The sequence below is a fragment of the Mixophyes fleayi genome, chromosome 2 (assembly GCF_038048845.1).
Source record: "Mixophyes fleayi isolate aMixFle1 chromosome 2, aMixFle1.hap1, whole genome shotgun sequence".
NCBI lineage: Eukaryota > Metazoa > Chordata > Amphibia > Anura > Limnodynastidae > Mixophyes > Mixophyes fleayi.
In genome coordinates, this window is record NC_134403.1 from 125,661,569 (window position 1) to 125,673,133 (window position 11,565).

An 11,565-nucleotide genomic window follows, 5' to 3' on the forward strand; every position below is an offset into this window, starting at 1 on the left:
TTCCCTCGTTATTTAATCATCAATTAAGCAAGTAAAAGGTCTGGAGTTGATTCTAGTTGTGACATTTGCATTTGGAATCTGTTGCTGTGGACTCTCAATATGAGATACAAAGAACTGTCACTATCAGTGAAGCAAGCCATCATTAGGCTGAAAAATCAAAACAAACCCATCAGAGAGATAGCAAAAACATTAGCTGTGACCAAATCAACTGTTTGGAACATTCTTAAAAAGAAAGAATGCACCGAAGAGCTCAGCAACACCAAAACCCGGAAGACCACAGAAAACAACTGTGGTGGATGGCAGAAGAATTTTTTCCCTGATCAAGAAAAACCCCTTCACAACAGTTGGCCAAATCAAGAACACTCTCCAGGAGGTAGGTGTATATGTGTCAAAGTCAACAATCAAGAGAAGACTTCACAAGAGTGAATATAGAGGGTTCACCACAAGATGTAAACCATTTGTGAGCCACAAAAACAGGAAGACCAGGTTAGAGATTGGCAAACAACATCTAAAAAAGCCATTACAGTTCTGGAACAACATCCTATGGACAGATGAGACAAAGATCAACTTGTACCAGAGTGATGGGAAGAGAGGAGTATGGAGAGGGAAAGGAACTGCTCATGATCCAAAACATACCACCTCATCAGTGAAGCATGGTGGTGGTAGTGTCATGGTGTGGGCATGTATGACTGCCAATGGAGCTGGTTCCCTTGTATTTCTTCATGATGTAACTGCTGACAAAAGCAGCAGGATGAATTCTGAAGTGTTTTGGCCAATATTATCTGCTCATATTCAGTCAAATGCTTCAGAACTCATTGGACGGCGCTTCACAGTGCAGATGGACAATGACCCGAAGCATAATGCAAAAGCAACCAAAGAGTTTTATATGGCTAACAAGTGGAATGTTATGCAATGGCCAAGTCAATCACCTGACCTGAATCCGATTGAGCATGCATTTCACTTGATGAAGACAAAACTGAAGGGAAAATGCCCCAAGAACAAGCAGGAACTGAAGACATTTGCAGTAGAGGCCTGGCAGAGCATCACCAGGGATGAAACCCAGTGTCTGGGGATGTCTATGCGTTCCAGACTTCAGGCTGTAATTGACTGCAAAGGATTTGCAACAAAGTATTAAAAAGTGAAAGTTTGATATGGGATTGTTTAGTTTGTCCCATTACTTTTGGTCCCTTAAAAAGTGGGAGGCACATATAGAAACTGTTCCTACACTGTTCACCTGATTTGGATGTAAATTCCCTCAAATTAAAGCTGAAAGTCTGCAGTTAAAGCACATCTTGTTTGTTTCATTTCAAATCCATTGTGGTGGTGCATAGAGGCTAAAATATGAGAATTGTGTTGATGTCCCAATATTTATGGACTTGACGCTACGTACTTTCAGTAACAGTCTATACACATATAACACAGTGTAATAAGTATAATAGATTTTACATGAAATACAATGCACTCCCTACTTCAGCTACTTCAATGTGTAAATGTGCCTTTCCTATCTGAGTATGAATGTACGTATCTCAGATTTCAGTGTATATGTGTATATATATGTTAATAGTGACATAGTGTATGCAAGTTGGAGGTGTGTACATGTGAGAGTGTGTGCACAAGAGAAGAGCATGCACATGAGAGAGTGCACATGAGAGGATAGACCGCATGGCAAATGGCTCTGTCGACCATCTTACTAAACTCCAACATAACAATGCAATCTTTGTAAATATCACCTTGCTGCCTGTGAGGAAACTGGGTGCATAAACTGAGAACTTTTTCTTCCCGTTTCTCACAGTTTAATGTACTTTTTAATCCTTGGCCCAGTTTAAGTATATACACCAGAGCAACGGTGTGTTATGTATATTATTATGGCTCCACATTGGGACTCCACTTAGAATAGAATTTAATTACTCCCTTTTCAATGTTTGGGAAGGCTGCACATATATCAAAGAAGAGGAGTTCTAATATTTCAAATTGTACATCTTTTAAGAATGGAGGAAAAGTTGAAGTCCAGTTGCACAGAATTGCTTTTTTTGCCACAGTTAGAATTGGAAGAATATTATCAGGAGACAAGCTACCTTTCCAGGTGTCAAAGTTACAAAATAGTAATGGAATGGGATCCCCGTATAGGGGCATATTCAATTGTTGGCGTTATAGCCAAAAATCTTGCGGCGCGTGCACTGATACCGTCATTACGGTAATAGTGCGTGTAAATATCGGTATTACGGTACTTTTCTCGCTGGATTTCAGCTTGCGGCTCAGAGCTGCGAGCTGAAATCCGGCGCACTATTACCGTAATACTGGTAATAGTTTTTCCGCAACGGAAACCGCGGACAATTGAATATGCCCCATAGTGTCTTAAAAAGTTCAGGAAAGTCAATATTTTGTTCCAAAAGCTAATATTTATCTGCACTCCCAAAAATTATGGTAAAAGGTAGCTGGGCTTTGCTTACATTTTGGGCATAAATCATCTGGTATGAAATGCTTTCTCTGTGATTGTGATATATAAGCTCTGTGTAACACTTTGATATGTACCTCTTGTAGTTTCGCTGAGGTTAAACGTTTTAGTGTTTTGTCTTAAAACTTCAGTAAAGTATCTAGATTCGTTATTGAAGGGATATCGCGACTCCAGCCTTGGAGTGTGGTGTTCCACAGTCTAGAACTATCACAGTATAGGAGGTCCTGGTACAAATATCGGATTCTAAATTTGTTGGTCTTGAGAAAATGTAATAAACTTTCTAGCTTGTCATATTCTGGCCATCTGGTTTTATTAAGCGTCATGGTCATGATGAACGAACAAACTTGTAAATACATGTAGGCATGTAGAACTGTTTATTATCTAATGAGTGTTTCTGAGATAGTTGCTGAAATGAGTATAAAGATCCTCCAGGATAGAACATATCCCTTATAGAGGAAATCCCCTTATCCTTCTACTTCAAGACATTCTAGTTGGTTATTTCAGGTTCAAAAGTGGGATTGTCCCTTATGGTGTGGTATTTAGTGATATTAAAAGCTCGGTCTAATTCCTTATTAATCACGTGCCCTGCATGATATGTGTCTCAGAATAAAACATAATTTGCTATCTGAGGAGTAAGAGTATGCTGGGGGGAAGGGGGTGTAATAGGGCTGCCAAAGAATAAGGGGAAAAAAGTTTGTTCTCCAGATCTAGATTAACAAAAAAGGACTGTTGTAATAACCAGCCAGAGGCACAAGGGAACAAATGCGGATCGTGAGAAGGCCACCACATTCGGATAGCCAATACCACCCCTCTGTCTATTCAGAAACAATTTGGTTTTGGCAATTCTGGGTTTTGTGTGTATATATATATATATATATATATATATATATATATATATATATATATATATATACCCAAATACTTTAATTTGTCTTTCACTATTTTAAATGTAGACAATACATAACAAATCTCTGGATCGGAAGCATGGTTAGTAACGAACAGTGCTTCTGACTTATCTGTATTGACCATGTAACCAGCGAAGGAACCAAACACACCAACGGTATAAATTGTGTAGGATCTGAGACTAATAGTAGCATATCGTCAGCAAATAATGCTACTTTGTTATCTGTTTTGCCGACTTTAATACCTTGATAAATAGTGTCTGTTCTTAAGGCAATCGCCAATGGTTCCAATGCAAGAGCAAACAATAATGGTGACAATGGACACACCTGGTGCATGCCCCGCTGTATACAAAATGTGTCTGAGAGATAACCAATAGTTAAAAGTTGAGTCATCGGTCCTGTATATAGTGTCTGTATGTTCTTTACAAAATCATCAGGGCACCCAAACCGACGCAACGTTTCAAATAAATGGCCCCATGTGACTAAATCAAAAGCCTTTTCGGCGTCCAGTGATAAGACGATGCCTGAGTTCAAACCCCCTGAGAAATGCAAGTGCTGAATCATTGCCAGACTTTCCTCACATTGGCCACAGAATGTCTACCCCGAATGAAACCTGTTTGGCCAGGATGTACTGTATTAAGCAATATAAATTTTAGTCTCTCCTGCAATAATTTTGTGAAAATTTTGTAACCAACATTAAGTAAAGATATTGGGCGGTATAAGGCTGTTTTTTTTGTATCCCGCATTGATTTGAGCAATCATTTTATCAGGGCTGAATTGAAATGAGTGGGCAGGAGATATCACTCTACTATATCAGTAAAGAAGCCTCATAGACTCTTAGCAATAGGGCCTTGCAGGATTGTATACAATTCCCCAGACATACCATCAGGTCCGGGAGCTTTCAACGCTTTTAGGGATTTAATGGCTTGCTGTACTTAAATCCATGTGAAAGGGGCTATAAGTGACTCTGTTGTTCTGGGATCTGAGGTAATAAAATATCCTCCCTGAATTTGTGTTTGTTAGCGAGGTTCAAGGAATCTTGAGAATAAAGGTCTGAGTAAAAATTTGGTAATAATTACGTAATTCCCTTTGCATCAATATACAAGGGAGCCTTTCTCATCCCGTAGGGCAGATATATTGTTCGGGTCTCTATCTCCCTGCAATAGGTTAGTCAGCAGATGGTTAGATTTATTGCTGTATTTGTAGAATTTAAATTTGGTATTTCGAATATGTGTATCTCTGATTTGTGACGCTGCGCTGTCATAATTAGTGTTCTTTTCTTTATATTCTTGTCTGGAAGTAGAGGAGGGATTGGCTTTTAGATTCTGATAGGCAGAAGTTAAATGGGTCTGAGCCCCTAGATACAATTTAGATTGGACTTTAGTGTGTTGCTTGACAAACGACATAATGCGGCCTCGAAGTACAGATTTAGCAGCTTGCCAGCATAATTGAGGATTTTCCCTATGTTGCTCATTATTACTGTAGTACTCATGCCAAGCTGCAATCAACACATTATGAAATTTCAAAGAGTTTGCGAGTTTGGCAGGGAATCTCCACTGTATGTAAGAACCCTTCACAGTCTGGTTTCGGAGTTTAAACCAGATAAGTGAGTGATCTGATAAACCCATAGGTTCAATGCCAACATCTTTACATTTAGGAAGTAAGGAGGAAGAGATAAGGAAGTAGTCAATTCGTGAGAGGGTATCTTGTGCAGCAGACAAGCACGTGTATTTGTGTGATGTGGGAGTAGAAGTTCGACAAACATCTACCAGATGAAGCTGGTCAGTTATATAATGGATACTCTGTTTGTAATGGCCCCTTGGTCGCCTTGAGGATCCATCCCTCTCTAACACATGTGAATGTTCAACATTGACATCACCTCCCATTACTATGTGTGAGTCTTTGAACACATAAAGGTGATTAATGATTTTTTGGAAAAAACATTTGTCATAAACATTAGGAGCGTACAGGTTACAAAGAATCAGCCGTTGGTCATTAAGTGTTACATCTACAACAATAAACTTTCCCTCAGGGTCTTTAATTTGAGAATGAATAGTATCTTGTATGCCCTTCTTCAGTAATATAGCCACCCCCCTGTATTTCAAACGTTTGGAAGCAAAACCCAAAATTCAGTAACCAAGCGCAGATAACGTTTCATGTTCCTTATCAACAAGATGTGTTTCTTGGAGGAAAGCTATATCCGTTTTAACCTTAGCTATGTATGTGAGGGTTTTTTCCACTTAACAGGAAAGTTTATCCCCCCTGCATTCCAAGAGCAGAGCTTCATGTGAGACATAGGGGTATATTTACTAAACTGTGGGTTTGAGAAAGTGGAGATGTTGCCTACAGCAACCAATCAGATTCTATCTGATATTTTGTAGAATGCACTAAATTAATGATAGCTACAATCAGATTGGTTGCTATAGGCAACATCTCCACTCTTACAAACCTGCAGTTTAGTAAATATACCCCATAGTGTTGGTACAAATACGATAAAGTGTGTCAAGTTTATCAAACTCATTTCAATAGGAACACATGTACAATCCCCCTCCGCCAAAAGGTGCCTGATGCTGTAGAACACTAAAATCAAAAATTAGAATGTTGTGATTCAGAATTATAGAACAGAGTGTAACAACAACAAGTGTAAAAACACATAAATCAAACCATGGGCAACGTAGCCATATGCAGCTAGGCATGATCAGTCGGGAAGTAATCCGGACAGTCATATAGAACGGATTATAGCATAAGATGAGTAAGGATGTTATATCCCCTGTGAAGAAATCCCAGAGGGGACCCTAAGCAATGTATAACATATGGAAAAAATTGCCAATCAAATGTCACACAACATATAGATATATATAAATCGTACTGGCGTTCAGATATTTATGTCCGTGTTTAGCAAACTTCGTAAAAGGCTCAATAAGGGCTTCTTTCCGTGTCTGAAAAGAGGCAATACATAGCAATCAGTTCAATCTTCTCAGCTTCCTCCTCCTTCAGATAATTGAGCGCGTCTTCAGCTGATAGAAAGTCCTTAAAATCAGAGCTGTAAAACAATCTGACGAGCTGGGTAGAGTAGTACAAACTTCTGTTTAGCCTTGACCAAACTAGAGCAGATTGGGGAAAAATCACGTTGTGCCTTAGTGACTTCTGCAGAATAGTCTTGGAACAAACGAAGACGATGTATCCCACACTGGATTGTTGACCTTTTTTTGAAACTGTCCAGATGTCTACTTTTCGGCAATAGTTTAGACATCGGAAAATCACTGTCCGGGTTTCTTCCCGGAACAGAATCTTTGTATGGGTCCAACCTATGAGCACGTTCGATGATGACTGGAAAGTTGTTAGTTGGCATATGATGCAATGTTGGTAAATTGGTAGATAAGAACTGAGCTTTGATTCAGGCAGTCCAATAAGACTTAGACTTCTGGTGTGATCTGTTTTCAAGGTCATCAACTCTGTTGCACAATTGTTTCTGCATTTTATCAGATGCAGACGAACTTAACTTCAACTCTGTCACCACGTGAAAATTTTCGCTGATTCGTTGTTTATTCAGCTTAACTTGCTGCCAAGTTTGTAGCAGCTGAGCCTTCAGGTCTTGTATTGCAGATGTAAATTTGGAAGCTTGTTCCTGTTACATAAGTCACATTGTTGCTTTTATAGCTTTAACAACATCCAGATATGAAACAGGGATAGCATGACAATTAGATGTCGCAGAATTTGAAGAACCGCCCCTTTTGGGAAGAAGTTTCTCCACATTAACCATAGGTGGTTCTTTCTTGGATTTCTCTCTTTTTGTTCGTTGAGGTTTGCCAGAGGATTGAGAGTTAACATATTTCTCCATTGCGTTTTACGGTTGTGTACAATAGTAGATGGAGGTAAGTATTGGTAATGACACTAGATAAAAAGGGCCCCAGAGGGTTTGTGACTATATTAGATACAGGATAAATATGAAACTATAAAGATTTTTGTTGGCGAGCCGGGTGTTTAAAGTCACCAATCAAATGCTTGGGTGGTGGTGTAAGTGGCGAGGAGCCAACAAGGCCACAAGTTGTGACACTATTCAACAGATGGAAGTCCCAACCGTCGGGCAACATTTCCTGTGCACAAAAGACTTGAGGAGTATATATGACAGAAAGTCCACATGAACAAGAGATGTAATATTGCAAAATTGAAAGAAGATTGAAAAAGGATAATTACCTGCTGTGAGGGTCTTTGATAACATACAAATAAGTTCAGAGAATGTATGTAAAATTTACCACTAGATGACGATAAAATTCACACTGTATTATCCAAAAATGCAGTGAGAACAAGGGCCACAAGATGGCACCTGTGAGCTTCAAAATTACAGGTTGTTACTTGAAACTGTTCTTATGCTGTGAAGATATTTGGTAAATGATATCTATTAATAACATGAAAACAGCAAATTGTGTTTGTCAGTCTCAAATGTATGACTACAGCATTGGGTAATAGTAAAATGCTGCCTTTTCTTACCCTGTGTACTCCATGTGTAGGAGATAATTCAGAACAGGTGCTGCGTTCAAATGTTTAGCATTGGTGTATACTCCGCTGCTGCTTAAATGCCCAGATCTGGTTGATAGGCAATACTGTAGGGTGGTTAATATCCTCTGCAGCCGTGCACAGACTCCAGTCTTCAGTGCGCGGCAGGCAGCAACAGCAGGGTTTCAATAAAACTCAATTTCAGCACCGATCAGATGGCCAGGCGGTCAGAGTCACGAATCCACTGTACCAGAGAAGTGTCACTAACAGGGCACTCCCTTGGAGCCACGGAACAGGCTCGACACGGAGGCACACTGCCCCACTGCCCCGCCAGCAGACGAATAGCAGGCAGTCCTGAGCCCCATAAAAGGGGCAGGAGGGATCCAGCGTTGATATAGGGAAGGACAGTTCCAGCGATCTTATTAACAAATTTTAATAAATTTACATATGAATTCTGTTTAAGCTTAGTGCTCTCCTGTTTTGTTTGTTACTGCTTGGATGTTATAGGTTACAGAACCTATTGGTGAAAGCTGCAGCTGAGACAAGCAATGTTTATTATAAAGATTGTTTAGCGCCCAGTGTATCGCCCCCAAATATTAATGTTCTTTACTAATCACAGAGTGTTTATTTTTCTTTATGTGCGTTTTGATTTTTACCATTTTAACTAATTTAACTTTGGAAAGGATTGTAAAGTGAGGTTATCAAATTTCATAATAGCATATCTAGAGGAAAATTCTGCCTCCATAATTTTCTGAATTGTCGGGCCACATGTTTGGCATGTTGGTAGTTAAGAAGATGCCTACCGAGTGCATCAGCTACTGCTGTGTAATCCGCTACTTGACAATCGTTTACATTTGAACTTTTCTCATATATTAATACCAGGCTACTGAACTACCTGGGGAAATTGCAAAAGAAGGACTCTAAAAACTATTTTCTGCAATAAATCCCCTTTCCCTAACTTTCCATAAGAGAGAAAATACTGGTCATGTAGACACTCCAAGATCATATATAACATGGTGCCTGCGAGGTTATCACAGCTTTGATCCGTTTTGAAAAACATACATAAAATATGTCCAGTGTAAATAAGCTTTATCAGTTTATCCTGGAGCTAATAACAGTGCTGTTGTCAATTCAGCTGATACTTCCAAATAGTCTTGGGGCAGGGTTGCATTTCGAATGCTTGATACCCAAGTTATATGTGAATAATGACATCCTACTGAACAGAACTAATTAATTGGTCACCAACAATTGGTTATAACATTAAAACAGTGTTTCTTAGCTGCAGTCCTCACGCACCCCCCAACAGCACATGTTTTGAGGATTTCTATCTGTGGAAACTGGTGGGATAACTACTGACCCAGCCAAGTAGACAGACCTGTGCATGATTAACGAAATCCTGAAAACAGGAGCTGTTGGGAGTGCATGTGGACTGAAGTTAAGAAACACTGCATTAAAAAATACCATCACAGAGAGGTGCTGAAACTATACGGTGTGACATTAAGCTAGAGGGAGCAATATGGTAAGCAGCGGTGCCACCACTAGACGATCTAGGCTGTAGCTTAGAGTGCCAACATTTTTGTAGTCTCTTACATAGTGAATGAGTGACATTATGTCACTCTTGTAATTGTATTTTTCCTACAACCTCTCCCCCTGCCCTGGGATTTAAATTAAATGCACCTTCTTCATTGGCTGACATTGGGGAAAATTGAGTGTGCTTAATTCTTTGAATTTATTTGAGCGTATGCTGCCTGGCTCTGCCCTTTCATCCCCTTCTGCGTCCAACCTTGTGTAGAGGAGAGGATTGTCAGCATGAAGGGTTGGGGAATGAATTGGAATGAATGTTGATTTGGTACCTGTCACAATTTATACTTGGACATAAGCTTGAAAGGGCAGAGGCTGCATCTTCGTGTATGGGGCCTAGTGCCCAAGCACTGGTAGATATAATGTGCTGTAAAAATGAAGATGACCAGATCCTGGGCATCAAATGAAAATAAACTTGCCCCTCTCTATATTTAAACAATCCTCTAAAACTTAAGGATAATTGGTGGTAGGGGAGAGAGATGGCACTCTAGTGCCTGTATGTAGATCCGGACTATTTGTCTGCCACTAATAATATTTTGAAGCTTGCAGAATTATGGTTGAAACAAATAACATAGTATGATGTAGATATATATATATATATATATATATATATATATATATATATATATATATATAATTGGGGAGATAAATTATGTCTTTGTAAATGTCAAACCTTCAAGAAAGACATTACAAATGTATTCCATAATTGGGCCAGAGGAATGGGTCAGATATAATGAATAAATCAGCAAGCATAAGATTGGCCATAAGGTGGCGTGTCCTAATTAGTGATTTATACTGTGTTTTATGTGGGTGAAAAGAGAGAGGAATTCCACTTAAGCTTCGTTACAGGATCTAAGCAAAATCATATGCCCATCAACCATGTTTTTAGCAGACTCCTTTCATCATATAGGCAACGGCCCTATACTGTAATGAACTGTTAAAAGAATCTCCTTATATGTATAACATGGTAATGTCACAGGTACACGGATGTTTTATTTTTAATAATTTATCAGTGCACAATTATTGTTGGATCTGTTGCCATTCTTGTCATTGAACCACTGTACAAAAAAACATACATATTCTTTTTGCATTTTACTAATTGATTTGCTTTTTACCCATCCCCCACTTTCTACAACTAGCTATTCTAATGTGGAGGGAGATAAGATCCCTTTTGGAGATTGACATTTGTGGTAACATCCTGTTGTATTCTGTGTAGAGAACTTTAAATGTTACATACAGAATGTCACTGAAAGGTACTGTAGCAATTTCCGTGCTCCTGATGTTTAAAAAAATAAAATGTTCCTCCAAACACCTCAATTAGTAGCTGCAACTAGCCTTTGACACACACAAGCATAACAGCTTATTGAACATAGGTGGGATAAAGAGCAGCAGTAATATAACACCAATGATGCTCCAGTAACTCAGACACAGTGTGGGGTCCCCTCTCATACAGCAGAAGCGTTCTCAGCACGGGTCTGGAGTTTCCATGGGGGGCATCATCCCAAAGACTACCAGCCTTGCTGTGTAAAGTGCTAGAACTTTTCCTTGCAAGCTTGGGCTGTTATTACCAAGGTACATAGAGCAAAATGTAACATCCTCCACTTTAGCTTTTCTCATCCTTACAGTTGTAGCTTAATTCTGATTAGATGAAGTGAGATTTAATGAGATTGACCGATGTCTGACAGGAGGATAGTTGTTATTTTCCTCAGAGACTCAAGCTGCCACAGAAAATTAAAAATCATAAGATGCCACATGGCCTATTTATCACTATTTTCACTTTGTAGAATACTCACAAAACAGTGAAAGTTAAAAAAAAAAAGTAAGAAAGTTGAAAATAAGCATGGTCTTTCTTAGCAACGACTAAGGCCATCTGTAGTTCTTGGAACTGAGTAGATAGTCATATTGCTGAGTTACTGAAAAAATATGAATGGTGTGAGTAATCTTTAAATATTACAAGAAAAAACTTTGATAGAATTGTAAAACCAAACAGCTCATTAATTCCTAAAAGTGCCCTGATGACAATTATCATTGTTATGGCAGTGACACTAATTACTATATTTGCAAATGCAAATCTTGCAAGTCACATTTACATGTCTGTAGTCTTGATACAAAGACAAGCGCAGAATTTCT

At 39.0% G+C, this 11,565-nt stretch overlaps 1 protein-coding gene across 2 annotated transcripts in view; it reads left to right on the plus strand.

Annotated features, from left to right (window-relative positions):
• Window positions 1–11,565, plus strand: part of UBAC2 (UBA domain containing 2) — a 176,167-nt gene that overhangs the window by 84,190 nt on the left and 80,412 nt on the right. The window lies entirely within an intron of this gene.